The following is a 19,332-nucleotide window of genomic DNA, read 5'->3' on the forward strand; positions in this document are numbered from 1 at the left end:
AATGATATAATCTGGGGCCACTGTGCTCATTGTCCTAAACCCTCCCATCTTTCCTCTAATAAAACAATCAGAACTACTGTAGTTCTAGGAGACAGATTTTGAGTTGCTAGGCCATCTGCTGTTCTACTATGGCCTAGCACTAAACTCTCTCTTTGAATCTCCAGTATTTCAGGAATTGGGTTTTGAGCACATCAGGTAAAAGAATCCATGGCCTTTGTCCGGTAACACTCCTATAGCCTGTATAGACACCAAAGTGGAAGCTCAGTGTCTCAAGGGTTTGACCAAAATCCTCAGGATAAAAGTCAGTCTTAAGAGTGTGTACCTCTCAGGAATCCTATTTTCATTAAATATCACTTCTGCGAATTCTGTTGTTTTTTATCAGCTTAGTAATACATTTTGAAAGATCACTTTTATCTTATCAGCATTTTAGTTGTTTTCATCAAGATATTTGCTCTGTTCCTAGTTTGTTATACTGCTGGAATTATTCCCCAGCCTCATCTCCTCCCATTTCCTTCTACACAATTTCTGCATCAGCAACATGAACAACTCATGGCTTTCCCCATATTCACTGTGATGTTTCTTGCCTTTCCTCACAGTGTTTTCCCCACCAGAATGCCCTTTCCCTCCTGTTCTTTTCCACTTTACTTGCATAACTCCTAACATCCTTAAAATCCAAGAAGTGAACAGAGGAGATAACATTTAACCAAGCACCAGGATGCTGTTCCCCCAAATAATTTTTGAATAATTAGCAAATCCTGGCAAATCCATCTTCCTCAAAACTCCAGAAAATAGTTAAAGGGTTTCAGTGACTGGGAAAGTTCCAAATTAATTAGAATACATAGCTTTGAAAGCAGCAGGAGAAGCCTATGGAGCCCTTAGTGGTCCCTTCCCAAGCCCTCCCAGGTGCAATATCAAGCTTACCTCCAATCCCATTGTTCTAGTTTGCTAGATGCTGGAATGTGATATATCAGAAACAGGACGGCATTTGAAAAGGGAATTTATTAAGTTGCAAGTTTACAGTTCTAAAGCCATGAAAATGTCTAATTATAGAAATGTCCAATCTAAGGCATCCAGGGAAAGATACTTTGGTTCAATAAGGCCAATGATATTCAGAGTTTCTCTGTCAACTGTAAAGGCACAGGCAAAAGTAGCAAAGTATGCTAGCTTTCTCTCCAGGCTTCTTGTTTCATGAAGCTCCTCTGGGACATTTTTCTTCTTAATCTCCAAAGGTCTCTGGCTGCGTGGGCTCTCATGGTTCTGAAGCTTTTCCCAAAATATTTCCTGCTTTAAAGGATTCCAATGAACTAATCAAGACCCACCTGGAATGGGTGGAGTCACATCTCCCTCTGATTAAAGGCTAATATCCGCAATTAGGCATGTCACATCTCTGTTGAGATAATCTAATCAAGTTCCAAACCTACAGTTTCGACTAGGGATTAAAAGAAATGGCTGCCTCAATCTGGTCAGGATTAAGGTAATTCAGAACATGGGGGAAAGGAAGACATTGTCATTTTAGAACCTCACCTACTCTTTGAGACCAAAGGAAAAAAGGTTTATTTTGTCTAGAACCTAAATTTTCTATACCACATAATCTAACTTGGCCTATCCGGACAGCTCATTTAAACAATCAGAACACAGGAAGCCCAGAATAAGAATGAGGTCCTGACTAAAGAGACTTTAGAGCTAAAATGGCAGCTTAGTGAGGTGTGGGATTTAGTTCACCCTCCAGAGCAGCTAGTAAATAACCAGGAGCAATACAGAAAAACTGCAGGGGCCACGTCAGTGACTGGACACACAGCATACTCCAGTCTGGACCAGCTGGACCAGCTGTGAGGCCCCCAGAACCATGAGTTCCCCAAGCCACAGTGGCCGGTGCCCCTGATCCACAGGTTGCTTCCCAGAAGGGAAAGGAAAGGGATGTTACTAGCAGTAAGGGCTGAGCACAACAAAACTCCAGTTGTAGAATTAATTAACAAATTCTGTCTACTAAAAATAGGCCCCCAGCGCAACTGCACCTTGAGTAAAAGTGGAGGTCACTAGTTTTTGCCCTGGCACAGAGGGGGCAGGGCTAACAGAAAAAGAAAAAAAAAACAGAGGTTTTTTGGATCTGAAAAGGTCTGGGCCCTGTAGGAAAGGAGGGGGCACATGGAGATACACAGAGCAATGTACCAACTTAAACTCTTGATTGGCAAACCTGGAATGGGATCCTGCTCTGAAAAGGATTTTTCTTTTTCTCTTTTGTGGCTCTGTTTCTATGGATTGATTACTCTTTGGATACAGCTGCAAAGCTTCTCCGGCTCCACTGCCCCAGACATAGGCAGAATTGAGCTTGTTTGAGAGCTTGTCTGGAGCCTGTGCCTTCGCCAGGAGAGGGGTGGGTCCCAGCTCAGGTGGAATCCCTCCCTCAAGGAATTCAGACCCCAGGGTCTGGAAAAGTGAAGCGATTGAAGCCAGCCTACAACCTCTCCTCTGTCTCCATCACACCCCCAGCAAAGAGCATCTGCTGAAGTTAAAGGTACTGCATCACCTTATGCTGGTGGGACCTGCAGGCAGAAAAGTGCCACATACCAGGTGGGATAGGAAAAACAGAGAGCCCAGAGACTTCAGAGGAAATCCTTTCAATCTTCTGGGGCTCACCCTCAGGAAAAACTGATGCAGGTGACGCTTTCCTCCTGACAGGAGACCAGTTGGGTCTGGGAAAGTCTTAGACCCTACTAAGGGGTAGGGGAAAGGCAACATACAGGTCAGGCAAGAAACAAAAAGACAAGAACTGAAAAATTCTGATCTATTAAACAAACCTAAGCTAGAGGACTAGAATAAGTTGAAATGAATGTCAAGGAACAGATAGACAACAAAGTCATCCAGCAAGAAAATCTTAGGAAGAAAAAAAGTGAGAACAATCTCCAGAATAAACTAATTAAGGTAATTACATGCCTAGACGCCAGCAAAAAATAATAAATCATACTAGGAAAATTGAAGAAATGGCCCAGTCAAAGGAACAAACCCCCAATTCAAATGAGAAACGGAGTTGAAACAATTAATTCAGAATGTTCGAACAAACATGAAAAACCTCATCAAAAATCAAATCAGTGAATTAAGGGAAGATATAAAGAAGGCAAGGCATGAACAAAAAGAAGAAATTGAAAGTCTGGAAAAATCACAGAACTTATGATAATGAAAGACAGTAGAAGAAATGAAAAAAAAAACAATGGAAACCTACAATATCAGATTTCAAGAGACAGAAGATAGGATTAGTGAACTGGAGGATGAGTTATCTGAAATCCTACAAGCAAAAGAAAATATAGGGAAAAGAATGGAAAAATATGACCAGGGACTCAGGGAATTGAATGACAACATGAAGTGCGTGAATATACGTGTTGTGGGTGTTCCAGAAGGAGAAGAGAAAGGAAAAGGAGGAGAAAAACTAATGGAGGTAATTATCACTGAAAATTTCCCAACTCTTATGAAGGACTTAAAATTACAGATCCGACAACTGCAGTGTACCCCAAACAGAATAGATCCAAATAAACATACTCCAAGAAGGTTAGTCTAGCCTAGGCTCAGCCTTCTTTATACTTTCTATTGAAAAATGGTTATTCTAACCTAGCCCCTGCCCTGCTTATGCTTTCTATTGAAATGATTATTGAACCTGGTCTCAGCCCTGTTTATACTTTCTATTGAAATTATTATTCTAGCCTATTCTCAGACCTGTCTATACTTCCTGGCCATTCTAGCCTAGCTCAACCCTCTTTATACTTGATTATTACAACCCTGAACTTCTCAGACTCCAGGAACAGACTTTTGGGTCGAGAAGCCATCTGATCTTCTGCTCCCCACATAGCAGGCTCCTCTCTTTGAAACCCCAGTGTCATGGATTGGCTGTTACGTGCATCGGGCAGACAGCCCTGCATTTGTTTGGTATCAAAATCATGCCCCCGTCCTCATTGTGGTGAGATATTGATGTCCAGATCCCTCCTGGGAAATAGCTCAGGGGTGACCCCCTCATGCCCATGACTCAAGCTTGCCTGAAACAAACTCTCTCCTGACCTGCTCCTCCAACCCCCAGCATCCCCTCTTCTGCCCACCTGGGCCTCATTCTAGACACTTTCATGCATATTTCCCAATCATCTCAGTGCTCCCCTGGGCTTTTCTGTGTGCCTCTAAGCCAAAGTCCAGGTGATTACTGGACTCCTTTAAACTCTAGGGTCCCTGGAATAGGGCTAGTCCATGGTCTCCTTCCCACACTGGAGCAGGTGGTGACTCACCATGCCCCTGATGGACTCCCTGCCCAGGGAATGCCCTGCATCGATTATCAGGGAGATAATCCAGACACAACCCTGGAAGGAAGAGCAGATCTAATCTGTCCTTATCACCAACCCTTGTCTGGCCTGCTAAACTCCCAGGGACGAGGCAGAAAGCCCTAGAATTAGAAGAGAAAAGGTCATTACAGACCACCCAGTCAAGCCATTTCCTTTTACATAGCGGGAGTGGGGTGGGGGTGGAAACAAGGCCCAGAGAGGGCAATATACTTGTTCAAGGTCTCCAGCAAAGCGAGGCAGAAATGGGATGAGATCCCAGATCTCCTGACTCTCAGGCAGGGCAAATGGGGGCAGGAGGAACTCAGTCCAACATCCTCATCCTCTGCTGCTTCTTCCTTTGCTCAAAGGTCATTTTGGGGGTGGATGGGATTTTCTGCTTGACCTGTTAAGAACCTGGGAGGCTGAGGGGAGGAGTCGAAGGGAGAAGGAGGAATGGGCTCCACCCCCGGGACCTTAGAGCTATAAGAGCCGACTGTGTCTGGGGGAGAAGTCGGTGCTGCTGGGAGCTCCTGCCTCCTGCTTGATGTCAGCTGCAAGGAGGCTCAGGGGACACTGGGCCATAAGGAATTGAAGGAGGCATTCCCAAGAGGGGATCAGCATGGGCTGTAAGAGGAAGTGGGCACTTGTTGGTGGAGCTGGTGTGACTCTGGTGCTGGTCACTGCGACCGTGCTGAGAATCCCCCTGCAGGGGCATGTTCACCCAGGTGGGAGCCTCGCCTTCACCCAGCCTGATCAGCTTCCCCTATTTCCCAGTCCTCATCTGCACCTAGAATCTTTGCCATCCAGGGCCCTGTTGTCTCTCTCCATCCCCCAATCCTACTAGGACTTTTCTCTCCAGCAGAGGGTTCCGTTAACTTTCTTTCCCCCTCCTCCTTCATTTGCCTTAAGACCACCAAACCTCCGTCCAGCCCAGACCCCCCTCTGAGTATGCCCTTGGGTAGACATTTCATCTCGGGGGTTCCTTGGGCATCTCACACTCAGCACAGAGTCCATTTGCTCAGAAGCCCAGCAAACACCCTCAGACCCTCCTCTCTCCTCATCCCTGTACTCAGACCCCAAGCCTGGAGGGCTGGGCCTCTGACTTCCTTTCTCATCCCTTACTCTCCATCCCCTCTGGCCCTGCCCTACTGGGGCTCCCTACACCGTGTCTCCTACACCCCTGCCATGGCATCCTCTGCCTCTGACCTGCCCTCTCCAGCCCAGGCTTGCTCAGAAGCCAGCGAGACCTTTGTAGATACAAACCTCACTGGTTGCCCTCAGCCCAAACTCCTGTAGTGTTCAAGGCCATTTACAATCTGATTACATCCCTCTTTTCCAATCGTGCCTGATTCCATTTCTTTCCATTCCATCTGAACCAGGCCAATGGCCACTCCTTTGCTTAAAAATGCTCTTTCTGGAATAACCAATTCCCCCTTTCCTGTCAAATTTATACCCATCCTTCAAGAACCCTTACATGCTTACTTCTCCATGAGCTTCCCCCCCCGCCTGACCTCCCCAGGTCCACCCTCTCTTGCAGCACTGATGATGGCTCAGGGCCTCACGGTCTCTCCTGGGCATGAGCTGGGAGTCCAGGGAGGGTTGTTCAGTGGCAAGAGTCGACAGATGGGGGAGTGTGTGGAGGTGGAGTGGGGACTGACACTAACAGCCCCCTTGGCATTCATTCCAGGCTGTAAGCAAGACGCAGCCTGCAGCCCTGAGGTGGACATGCTGGACTACTTGCTGAGCCTGGGCCAGATCAGCAGCCGGGATGACCTGCTGGTCACCTGGTACCACGCTGCCAATGCCAGGAGAACATGGAGGCTGCTCTGCAGAGTGAGTCCAGCCACTGAGACAGGCTGCAGGGGAGATGGGCGGGCCCAGGAGATGGAAGGAGAGGAACTGCTTAGGCGGTGGCTCCTGAGAGGTGATTCTTGTCCTAAACACCACCTGAGCAAATAGGATCGCAGGGGGGTTAAGTGGGAGGCCCAAGGTTGCATAACTAATATGCTCTGAGCCCAGCATTTGAACCTGGCACTGCCCACCCTTCCAACGGTCCCTCCCATGACCTATCAGATGACAGCTGCCCCAGCTAAGGAGACCTTTGCTCTCTAAGCCTAAACAAATCAAAAGATCAGAGTTTGAGGCCCTAGCTTGACCAAAAATGAATTGTGAAAATCTCAGAAAATCTGTAACTCCTGTGAGCTTCTCGGATTCAAATTTATTATGAATAAATAATAAATGTATTATTTAATTTAATAATTAAATTATTTAATGGACAGCTGTCCATTACACATGGGTGCATCTGTGATTGCCTGCAACCCATTTCAAGGGTACTCTTTTAAAGAGGAGAATACTAAGGCTCAGAAACAGCTGACTTACCTACAGGGATACGTTCAACCAAGGCAGGAGAGTAGGTCCAGGCTTTAAACCATTACATCCTGCCCCACCCCCCGCTAGCTAAAGACTGTGGCAAAGCTCAGCTGGAGAATGTGCATGAATGTGCTTGGAAACTACAAAGTGGTAACTATAAAAAGAAAAAGGAATGGTCCTCAAGTGTGAGCCTGCACCCAAAGACAGGACTGCTGACCCCACCCTCAGAGTTTCTAAGTTAATCTGGGCAGAGGCCCGAACATTTGCACTTCTAACAACTTTCCAGTAATGCTTATGCTGCTGGCCCCAGACCACCCACTGAGAACAACTGCTGAAGCACAAAACCCTCAATGTCCACGGGAGAAGGTTTTGGCCAAGATCACCCCATAGGTCTGAGGCAGATCAAGGGCTCCAGCTCTGATTCCCACAGGGTCACTGCACCAGAGGGCCTGGGAGCAAGTGCCTGGGAAAGGCTTACTGAATGAATGAATGGGTGGTTAAAGGGGACTTCCTGGAAGAGGCAGACCAGGTGGGCCCAGGTTGCTGCTGCTTTAAGAAGCTCCTCTGATTGAGAACTAGATGATAAAGAGGCTGGAGAATCCAGAGATGGAGGAATCTTATCTGGGAGATAAGCCCTGGTAGAAGGCAAAGAGTGCCTGCCACCCTCCTCATCCCAGGATCAGTCCTGGAGCAGCAGAGGAGGGATGGGGACTCTACTGAGCCCTTTCCTGGTCAAGAAGAAAGTCAAGGGCCCTACCCCCAACCAGGCAGCTCTCTACAGCTAGGAGCAGGGAGAGTGGCCCTTAGCATAGGTCCAGTGGTCCAGAGAGAATCCCAGCCCTGTTTCCTCCCTGAGGGTCCTGCCAGGGCTCTGTGAGGAAGGTGGGGACCCCAAGGGCAAGATGGTGGTAGGGTTAGGCTGGTGAGGTCAGAAGAGGGGCCAGAGCACAGGCCTGGTGAACAGAAAGAAATGGGTTCAAATTTTACCTACCTGCAGCTCAGATTTTCCTCTGTAAAAGGCAGTTGATAATAATACCCCCTTTGCTTAAGAAGAGTGAATGCAAACCCGGTCACTTATGATAGTGGGATGTCATTGATTATGCTGGGATAACAGAAATGAACTAGGCTGTGCCAGGCAAATGGGGATACAAAGTCACCTTTTTTTTAAACAGATGCTCCGGGTAAGTAGTTAACACTTTGTGAGTGCCTATCCAGGTATATTGTAGCATTGAATTCTTGTAGATGAGGAAAGTGAGGTGCAGAGAGGTCAAGTAACCCTCCCAGCTCAAAAGTGATAGGGCTGGGATTGGAAGCCACGGGTCTGGGTCCCAGGATGCTCCGCCACCATGCTCACCTGCCTGCACAGGTAAAACTCCTGGCACGTGGCGGGGCCCAGTAACTGCATGTCCCTCGCACTGGAGTTCTGTTGTGACTGCAGAACCAGTCCTCCCTTCATTTCTTGCTCCTTCTTCATCCCCCCAGCCCCCACTCAAGCAAGCCAGCCCCCATATTCAGCATCTGGAAGGCAAGTAACAACCTTTTATGATAAAGGAGAAGACTTCTAGGAAAAAAGCTGGGCCCGGGTAGCCTCACAGGGAGGCAGATTATATCCAGAATGCAATTCCATGGGTTTTTAGTCCAATTCACTGAGCGTCTGTTCAGCCCCTGCTCTGCAGCAAGCTCAGAAGGATGGTTTAGAAATGAGTAAGGCATGCCTCCTGGTTTTAAGGAACTCACAGCACAAATCAAGCCATAGGACTAGGCAGCAGCATGGGGGACGGGTGCAGGGGTAGGGTGGGAGAGCTCACCGGGATTCAGACACCCGGATTCCAGCCCTGGCTCCATCCCAACCTACCCCCCCCACCTCCCCAGTTAAATGGGGAAGTAGATTCGGAGCATCCATTTTCTTGAGTCACCTTCTCCTCTGCAAGGTTTCCCTCTCAGTCTTGTCTCCTCTGGGCCTCGCTGGGCCCCACCCCCTTTGGGCCTCTCTGTCTCTCTCTGCATCCCAAACAAGAAAGGACTTTGTGTTCACGTCATAATAACAAAGGTTACATTCGTAAAGCCCTCCACGGTTTATAAAGTGCTTTTATGTCCGTGTTCAGCGTTCGCTGCCCTGGGAGGTTCATGTATATCTTTGCAATGAGAGAAACAGTGAGTCCTAACCTCTCAGCTCAGTTCATAACACAAGGATGAAGCAGCAACGGGGCCTGGGTGTCAGCTTCCTTCTCCCTCCTGGGAATCCAGAGACCTGGGTTGTAGTCCCGCAGCGGCTAAACCCCTGGGTGACTTTGGGCAAGCTCTTTGCGCCTTTCAGGGCCTTAACTTGTTGCTCTTGATTTTTCTGTCATTAATTCTTTCCAACATTCATCACTCAGCAGCCACTTATGAAGCATTTCTTTTATGTCCTGTACCATCTAGGTACTGGGGATTCAGCGAGGAGTGAGACGGGCCCATTTCCCTGACCTCAGGGAGCTTCTTCGCAGGAAGGCTGGTGCTGAGTGAGTGATTACGTAGGGGCTGAGTTCTCAAAGGAGGAGCATCGGTTCCTATGCAAGCGGGAAATGAGGGGCCTAATTTAGGGAGGTAAGGTTCGGAGATGACCTCCTCGAGGAAGTGGTATTTTAAGCCAAGACTGACATAGGAGCTGGAGGGGGCTGAATAAAGCTGTGGAGGGAACAGCGTTGCCAGGCAACAGCCACGTGTGAGGCGTGGAGATGGAGAAGCCAAGTCAGAGCCTCGCTACGAGTGCAGTGCAAGTGCGGGCAGTATCCACCTCACAGGGAGCTCGTTACAAATGCAGAATCTCGGGCCCCGCCCTGGAGCTACTGATCAGACTCTGCATTTTAATGCAGTCCCTGGGTGACCGGTGTACACATTAAAAGTTTGCAAAGCTGGAGCGGCTGGAACTAGAGAATGAGAGGGATGGGATAATTTGGCAGGGCCTCATTTTTGCAGAACCACAAAGACCATGGTAAGGAGTTTGGATTTGATTCTCAAGGCAGTGGGTTTGTTTTTTGTTTATTTGTCCTCTTTTTTTTGCATGGGCAGGCACCAGGAACTGAATCCGTGTCTCTGGCATAGCAGGCAAGAACTCTGCCTGCTGAGCCACTGTGGCCTGCCCTGTTTATTTTTTAACACAGGAGGTAGCATGGTCAGATGTATTTTGAAGACTAGAGTGGCTGTCCTGTTTATTTTTTAACACAGGAGATAGCATGGTCAGATGTATTTTGAAGACTAGAGTGGCTGTGTAGAGAATGGAATTGGAGGGGAGCAGGGCTAGAGGTGAGAATAGTCAGGAGTCTGTGGGTGTAAACCAGGAGCCAAGGCCCCTTCTAACTGTGATACTATGTGAGCTGACAGTGACCCTTCCCTCCTCTAAACTCCCCAAAGGCTGAGTGCCCTCGTGTGGTCTTCCAGTGCCAGCTTCCCATGAGAGGGCTCTCAGCTCCATGCTAAACTGAACTAGGGCAGGGCTCAGAGGATGTCCACCTGGCTGAACTAAGTGAATGAACTACAAAGATAAAAAAAATAGCAGTGAGGGTGGCCACGGTGGCTTAGAAGGCAGAGAGCTCACCTGCCATGTGGGAGACCTGGGTTCGATTCCCGGTGCCTGCCCATGCAAGATAAATAAATAACAATGAGCAGTGCCTGTCCAGGTACAGGGAGATGGAAACATGAATCAGAACAACTTTAGTAGAAAGAATTTTGATAATATGAACTTTACAAATGACCCTGTGCTGCCCTGACTCAACTTCCACAAGTAGGAATCAGAAATCGTCAGAAAACCAGATTGAAATATGCATCCTTACTTATTAGTAGCAAAAAAAATTAGGTACTAGTAAAATGTCTAAAGACAGTTGTTTGACTAAACCATGGTGAACACAGTCAATGAGGGCTTTTGCAGCCACGCTTTTAAAAATGATATGTGTGAAAGACTCTGAAAATGTGGAAATAGTTGGCAAAATTATGAACAGAGCATGGACTCAGTTGCATAAAAAGTAAGTTGGATAGTGGTTTGAATAGTGCCTCTCCTCCCAATTCATATCCAGATGGAACCTAAAAATGTGACCCTATTTGGAAATAGTGTCTTTGCAGATGTAATAGTTTGAGATGAAGTCATTCTATAGGGGTCCCTAAATCTAATATGACTGGTGCCCTGATAAGAAGAGGGAAATTTGGACACAGAGAGAGGATGGCCATGTGAAGACAGAGATGTGATTCCTTCTCCCCAGACCCAGCAGGAAGGCCAAGGGTTGCCAGTAACTGCCAGAAATTAGAGGAGGCAAGGAAGGACCCTTCTCTAGAGCCTTTGGAAAGAGGAGGGCCCTAACACCTTGACTTCAGACCTCTGGCCTCTAGATCTTTGAGAATAAATTTTTTTAAATTTTTTTTATTAATCAAAAAAAAGAAAAGAAATTAACACAACATTTAGAAATCATTCCATTCTACACATGCACTCAGTAATTCTTAGTATCATCACATAGATGTATGATCATCATTTCTTAGTACATTTGCATCGATTTAGGAAAAGAACTAGCAAAACAGCAGAAAAAGATATAGAATGTTAATACAGAGAAGAGAATTAAAATAATAATACTAATAAAATATATATATACATATAAAGGAAAAAGAAAAAAAACAAAAACAAAAGATACAATCACACAAACAAACAAACAAAAAACCATATTTCAGGTGCAGCTTCATTCAGTGTTCCAACCTAGTTACACTACACTTAGGTATTACTGTGCTGTCCATTTTTGAGTTTTTGTATCTAGTCCTGTTGCACAGTCTGTATCCCCTCAGCTCCAATTACCCATTATCTTACCCTGTTTCTAACTCCTGCTGGTCTCTGTTGCCAATGATATATTCCAAGCTGATTCTCGAATGTCGGTTCACATCAGTGGGACCATACAGTATTTGTCCTTTAGTTTTGGGCTAGACTCACTCAGCATAATGTTCTCTAGGTCCATCCATGTTATTACATGCTTCATAAGTTTAGTCTGTCTTAAAGCTGCATAATATTCCATTGTAGGTATACGCCACAGTTTGTTTAGCCACTCGTCTGTTGATGGACATTTTGGCTGTTTCCATCTCTTTGCAATTGTAGATAATGCTGCTATAAACACTGCTGTGCAAATGTCCGTCTGTGTCTTTGCCCTTAAGTCCTTTGAGTAGATACCTAACAGTGGTATTGCTGGGTCGTAATCCATTCTGCCATTTTATGTCTTTTGATTGGGAAATTCAGTCCATTAACTTTTAGTGTTATTACTGTTTGGATAATATTTTCCTCTAACATTTTGCCTTTTGTATTATATATATCATATCTGATTTTCCTTCTTTCTACACTTTACTCCATACCTCTCTCTTCTGTCTTTTCGTATCTGACTCTAGTGCTCCCTTTAGTATTTCTTGCAGAGCTGGTCTCTTGGTCACAAATTCTCTCAGTGACTTTTTGTCTGAGAACGTTTTAATTTCTCCCTCATTTTTGAAGGACAATTTTGCTGGATATAGGAGTCTTGATTGGCAGTTGGGTTTCCCTTGTATGTGACAGATTGTTTTTCTCTTGCTGCTTTCAAGATCCTCTCTTTCTCTTTGACCTCTGACATTCTAACTAGTAAATGTCTTGGAGAACGCCTATTTGGGTCTATTCTGTTTGGGGTGCGCTGCACTTCTTGGATCTGTATATTTAGGTCTTTCATAAGAGTTGGGAAATTTTCAGTGATAATTTCTTCCATTAGTTTTTCTCCTCCTTTTCCCTTCTCTTCTCCTTCTGGGACACCCACAACACATATATTTGTGCGCTTCATATTGTCATTCAGTTCCCTGATCCCCTGCTCAAGTTTTTCCATTCTTTTCCCTATAGTTTCTGTTTCTTTTTGGAATTCAGATGTTCCATCCTCCAGTTCACTAACTGTAGCTTCTGTCTCTTTAGATCTACCATTGTAGGTATCCATTGTTTTTTCCATTTTTTCTTCTTTGTCCTTCACTCCCACAAGTTCTGTGATTTGTTTTTTCAGATTTTCTATTTCTTCTTTTTGTTCAGCCCATGTCTTCTTCATGTCCTCCCTCAATTTATTGATTTGGTTTTTGAAGAGTTTTTCCATTTCTGTTTGTATATTCAGCATTAGTTGTCTCAGTTCCTGTATCTCATTTGAACTATTGGTTTGTTCCTTTGACTGGGCCATATCTTCAATTTTCCGAGCGTCATCCATTATTTTCTGCTGGTGTCTGGGCATTTGATCAGATTTCCCTGGGTGTGGGACCCAGCTGGTTGAAAGGTTTTTCTGTGGAATCTCTGGGCTCTGTTTTTCTTTTCCTGCCCAGTAGGTGGCGCTGTGGCGGTCGTTTGTCTGCAGGGCAGTCGGCCCGGGAAACCGTGCATGGAGGTGGGGGTCGCTGGCTGCGGCTTGGGGGAGTGCCGGTCCAAATTGCCCAGCTGGCCGGAGATGCCAAGCGTGACGGGAGGGCCCTGGTATCCAATGTTCCCAGTCAGACCGGGGAGCCACGTGCATGGAGGGGACCCCAGTCGCCAGCCGCCCCGGCCGGGAAAACGTGCGCCCCTCGGGTATCTCACCGCAGCGGATTCTCTCTGCCCGTTCAGCCGTTCCAGAATGGGGTACGCTGTCTTTTTGGTCTCTGTGGTGACTCCGGGAGCTGTTTCATATTGTTTCTGTTTCTTTAGTTGCTTTTCTGGAGGAGGAACTAAGACCCGCGCATCTTACTAAGCCGCCAACTTCGCTGCTGCTTGAGAATAAATTTTTGTTGTCTTAAGCTACCCAGTTTGTGGTCATTTGTTATAGCAGCCACAACAAACTAATACACTAGGCAGAGGGAATAATATATCAAAATATAAACTGTGATGGAAATGTGGGTAAATTTTTCTGTCTTCCAAATGTTCCATAATAAATGTTTATTCTTTTTTGACGAGAAAAGTTGCTGTTTAAACACAAACCTGACATGAGTTTTGCCTTCCACACAGCTGACACCATGGTCCTGGAGGCGGATATCACTGTGGAAGGGCTCAACACCATCAACGAGATGGGGATACCCATCATGGCGCACCCCCCAAACATCTACAGTGACAACACACTGCAGCAGTGGGTAGAGGCCGTGCTGATCTCTTCCCAGAAGGGTAGGGGCACCTTGAAGCACCCTCCCCTCCACAGACGTGAAAGTGCATGCACGGTCAGGGTGTTCACTCCTGGATACAACATGTTCAAAGACAAACTCCTCCCTTGTCCCCCCCCCATCTCCCTCTGTCAGAATCGAGGCCTCATCCTAACACCTCCCTCATCCTTATCCCCACGTCCACTCGGCCACTGCTCCCCACCAATCTAATCCCACCACTCCTTTCCTCCACCCTAGCTCCAGCTGCATCCTCTCTGTCCTGGACAGATCTAACACTTCATTCCTCATTGGCTGTAGCCTCTGAACTTAAGCTCCTTTAATCTTCTCCCAGACCACCACCACTGCCACAAACACACCTGAGCGATCCTTCCAAAATGCCAATTTCATCAGGCCACCCTTCTGCTTTAACCCTCCAGGGCTCCCCGTTGCCCTCAGGACAAAGTGTGATCTCCTTGGGCTGCCTCTAACATCCTTCCATAACTTGCCAGCCTCACCTCCTGCCATTCCCTTCATCCCCCTCTCCTCACCATCCTGAATACGATAGCTATGGGTCTACCTCTGGGTCTTAGATGATGCTGGGTGTCTTCCCTACTGTGGGAAACTCCCTTCTACTTAAACATCCATTCCCAAAGTCCAAATGATCTCCCTACATTCTGGGCTGGCTTAGGACCTTCTGACATGCCCTATCCAAGACTCACAGCCCCTTTTTATCAGGAGCTAGACTCTCTCCTACACTAGCCCCACTGAATCCTTAGCTGGCCTCTGGAAATGGTGGAGTCCACTTGCTCCAGGGTGGGCCCTTCCACTCTGGGATAGCTCCTCCTATCTGAAAGCCTCTCCTCAAACCCACCCAGGATCGGGTCCTTGTCCCTGCACACCCTTCCCCCCAAACACACACCATATCTGACCTCCCTGCCCCAGGAATCACATCTTCCTTCTTCCTTGAATAGAAGGGGCTTTAACCCAAGCCCTTGCCCTCCTCCCCACAGGCGTCAAGCTGAATTTCAAGAGCATCAAGGCCGTGGGCCCCTCCTGGACCTCCTGAGGCAGCTGACAGAGCAGGGGTGAGTCCAGAGGCCCATGTGGATCACTGCTGACATCCTGAATGGGCCCAATGTGCCCATCTCAATTGAGGTCAGTGCCAAGTGGTGAGTGTTTGCTCTGCCCTGGCCAGGTCCAGTCATCTGCCTTCAACACAGGAGGTGCTCCGGGGCCCTTTGCTGAGGTTGCCTCCAGCCACACCAGGCAGCTATGCCTGTGAGCCTCTGTGCATGCTGTTCCCTCTGCCTCGAATGCTTTTCCTCCATTTTCTGATGAACCTCTGGCCCCCACACTTTCCTTCTAACACATTGGGTTGCCACTGTTGGTTTATGAGTTTTTCCGCTCCTACATACCATACTCCTTGAGGGCAAATGGGGCTGAGTCCTCTCTGGAGACTGAGGGACACGCATAGGACCTGGCTTGCTGGAAAAGTCAGAAGTGTTGATTCCCTCTTCAGGCCCTGACAGCACTCACAAACACTAGTTGCTCGGTGCTCTATTATTGTTTACAAAAAAGGAGAGAATTTATCTAATTTGACTCTTACATAGCACTGCCATATGAAGCATCTGTTTATTCTCTCCCCATTTTACAGATGAAAAAGCTGAGAATAATTGTGTTTAATGTTTATTGTGTGTCCCAGGCACTGTTTTAAGCACTTTACAGGCAGTATACCATTTAATTCTTACAATGAGAATGAGGTAGGTACTCTGATCTTTATTTTATGAATACAGGAACTAGGTCATAGATGTAATCTGCCTCAGTCTAGTAAGTGGCAGAGAAAAGATTCAAAACCAGGGTTTTCTGATTCTAAGCCCCATCTATTCATCTAGCCACCTGTCCAACCAACCAGCCAACAATCCATCCGTCCAATATTTATTGTGCTCCTCAAACCAAGGTGTATATGGAAAGCAGCAGTTCAAAAAATATAGTTAATGGCCCAAGATAAACTTGACTAGTCTTCTTGAAGTGTTGATTTTACTTATTAGGACAACTGAGCCGGGGTGGGGGGTAGGTAACATTAATTTCCTATTAAAATTTAAATCAGGACAAAAATTTCAATGAAATAAAGAAATATAACATGAAACTTCAGAGATTCTCACAGCTCTGAATTCTGTCTTCTCTATGGAGCTTTTGAAGCACTCTGCCCTGCTTAAGGCTATGCTGCCCTTGAGGGGTAAAGAGGGTAAGTGCCTCGCCCAAGGTCACAGTCAGGACCTCCACCCAGGCCTCCTTGACTCCAAAGCCACTGCCCTATTTGCAGGAGCTTGAACAAGCCACTTCAGTTCTTGAGGACTCTGCTTCTACCCTGTGTTACAGATGGAATAGGCCCTGCCTACTTTCCAGAACTACAATGGGAATCCAAGAGGTAAGGAAGGGACTAGCATGGCTCCAGAAGCATGTGTCTCTGATTCTCTGCAGGTTCCTGGGTCTGATCCAGGAGAAGTACCCCAAGGTCACCCTGTCTCCGGGCTGGACTACCCTCTATGTGCCCGGTGCCCAAACCAACGCATACACCCGTGCCAGGGTGGAGAAGATGCAGGGACTGGTCAGAGCACTGCCGCAGAAGGTCACCTTCCCTGTGTGGGCATCCACGGTGCGGCCCACCTGGCCCCACTTCAGCTGGCTGTTGGACCAATCCAAGAGGTTAAAAACTCCCAAACCCCTGCTGCAGCCCTCTTCCTCAAACCCACCCCCAGGACTGATGCCTCCAGGAAGATCCCAGGTACTCATGGCTGGAAGGGTCTCCCACAAGATCATCTGCTGCAGCCCCCACTGGTGCTCACAGTTTCTGCAAGGTCCCACCTTTCTGCTTGCACACCTCTGGGGATGGACCACTCACTACCTCATGAGGCAGAGCTTGCATTGGGAAAGAACACTTTGCCTGCTGAAGAGTGCTTATCCTGAGACACAATTTGCCTCCCCGCAGCTTCCTCTTATGGGGAACCAGCTGTGATCCTGGGACTGCACGGATTTCACCTGCAACCTGTGCCCCAGGACAACCCTGCAGAGACCGAGGCTCTTCTTCAACCCACACTGCTCAAAGCCGCCCCCTTCTCTTCATGCCTGACCTCCCTTCCCCTCATACCCTTTCTCCTTCTGTCCTTTTCCTAAGACAGAGCCCAGAAGTAGATACACTCTAAGTCAGGAAGTAGATAAGACCAGGCCCTCCTGCCTCCTGGGCCCCCTGCTCAGGGACAAATGGCTGTTAGGAAGCTGTGAGACAGGTGCCCTGCCCCTGCTCTGGGCTGAATGAGTGCAGGGGAGGGGCTGAGGGCCTGCTGGGCCAGGCAGGTGGCTGAGCCGGCTCTCTGGCCCCAGGTACAGCCTGATGCTGTGGCAGGCCGCCACAGACCCCATGTCAGTGGATGACCTCCTCTACATCCGGGACAACTGCACCACCCACCAAGCCTCCCTTGACCTCTTTGAGCGTATCGCATCACAGTTCCGGCAGCTTGCCAGTAGGAAGTGGGTCTATGGAGGGCAAGGAAGGGCAGTGTGGGCTCTAGGCAGCCCAGGGTCAGCATCTGGAGGACACCAGAGCAGAGCTAGGGGTGGGGAGGAGGGGCGGGCAGGGACATGGGAGGGGGAAATCATGAGTGGAACAGGAAGAAGGAATTATTTTGCACACCTACTGTCTGCCTGACCCTGGGCTGGGCACTGCCATGTATGGTATGTTATCAAAGCTTCACATATCCATGTAGCAGAGGTTCCATTTTATGGATAGGGAAACTGAGGGGCAGAACACTTAAGTAACTTATAATGGACTCATTCAGTTTGTATACATTGGAACCCAACTCAGACTGGAACCCAGCAAATTCCACATTTCCCCTGCAGGATACTTTACAGTTTCAGAGAAGTGGCCCCCTCCACCGTGCCCACTGATCAGCAGTCAGATGGTGCCTGAACCCCTCATCCCCTTGACTCTGAACCTGCAGCTAACTCACCTCAAATGAGCCCCAGTGGACTCAACATTCCAGCAGTGGGAGCCATCTAGGCAAGGGAGGGGGATCCAACTTTGAGGACAGGCAGACCTGGTCACATCAGGTTCCAATCCTGGTGATTCGTCCATGTCACTTTTTGCAATCTATAAAACGAGGAGTAGCAGCTACTTGGCAGGATGCTGGGAGGATGAGAGAGTGTGTGGAGAGCCTGGCACATGGAATTCTCTGCATAGGTGGCCATGTCACCTCGGCAATTTGGTGCCCCACAGTGACTACCACGCGGAAGCAAGTCTACTATTCCAGGGCAGCCTGGTCCCCTCCCTGCCACTCCCCGGGGCCGATGGTCTGAGCGTAGAGTGGCTGCTTCCCGAAGTCCAGGGCAGTGGAAAGACAGCAGCGGTTCCTCTTCCAGGTGAGGTCTGCCTGCTGCCGGCATGCTTTCAGCTAGACTGCAGGGTTCCCTTTGCTTCAGGTAGGTTCCTTGGGTCTGTTACCATGGCAACATGAGTCCATTCAAGCCGCAGGCTGGACAGAAGCGGGAGAGAGATAGGAAGGTACAGCGGGGTCAGGAGCGTGGGCTCTGGGTCTTCAGACCTGCGCCCCGGAGTCGTCAGCCACACCGAGCTGCAGGGCCCAGGGCCGGGTCCCGGCCAGAGGCCTAGCGCTGGGCTCGCATATAGCATTTTTATCGTGTTGTTCTGGTGAGCGCCCAGCACAATCAGTAAAGCCTCCCTTCCACCTGCAGCCCAGAGCCAGTTAACAAATCCCAGACACTGAGGCACCAGCTGCTCCTCCTTGGCTATACCCCTGACCCCCAAGACCCCTTTAACAACAGCCACGGGCACCCCCATGATAAACTAACCACAGACACTGTTGCCTCGCTGCCTCTTCCAGACAGAGAAGGCACGAGCCAGCTGAACGTCAGTCCCGGGGGGCCTGCAGCCGGAGACCCCGTGCCCACCGTGGGTGGCCCAGGTGGCCCCGCCCAGACATCGCCACATGCCCAGGATGCTGGGGCATCCACCTGCACATAGCAGAGCCTGCAGCCCTCTGGCCAGCCCTGGCCACACTGGCCCACCTCTCTACCCTTGGCCACCTGCCCCGGCCCGGGTGGGTGGAGGCCACCCTCTCCCGTGGGAGTTTTGGGGTCCCTGGCTATTTGGTGGGCAGAGACTTGCTTATGGCTGTGGACCAGGTTTTCCCCCACGTGACCATGGCACCAGACTGGCCTGAGGAGGTGCTAGACGGTGGCTACAGAGAACAGCTGCTCACAGATATGCTGGAGCTGTGCCCTGGGCTCTGGCAGCCTGTGGCCTTCCAGCTGCAGGCCAGGCCGCTGGGCCAGAGCATGGCCAGAGCCGTGGCCAGGCTGTTGGGCTCCTCCCCCAGGGCCACCGTCACGGTGGGGCACAACCCTGCCCAGGGCAGCTACGCAGCTAGGCAGGCAGGACTGCTGGCAGCCAGGGCTGTGGACAGAACCCGAGTGTACTGCAGGCTGCCCGAGGACTGCCGCCAGAACCTGCTAGCTGATGTTGGCAGAAACTGACAGC

At 48.7% G+C, this 19,332-nt stretch overlaps 1 pseudogene; it reads left to right on the forward strand.

The window, feature by feature from the left end:
• Nucleotides 1-4,917: 4,917 nt before the first annotated feature.
• On the forward strand, nucleotides 4,918-19,328 carry LOC143651355 (protein FAM151A-like; annotated as a pseudogene).
• The last annotated feature ends 4 nt before the right edge of the window (nucleotides 19,329-19,332 follow it).

This window comes from Tamandua tetradactyla, chromosome 12 (assembly GCF_023851605.1).
Source record: "Tamandua tetradactyla isolate mTamTet1 chromosome 12, mTamTet1.pri, whole genome shotgun sequence".
NCBI lineage: Eukaryota > Metazoa > Chordata > Mammalia > Pilosa > Myrmecophagidae > Tamandua > Tamandua tetradactyla.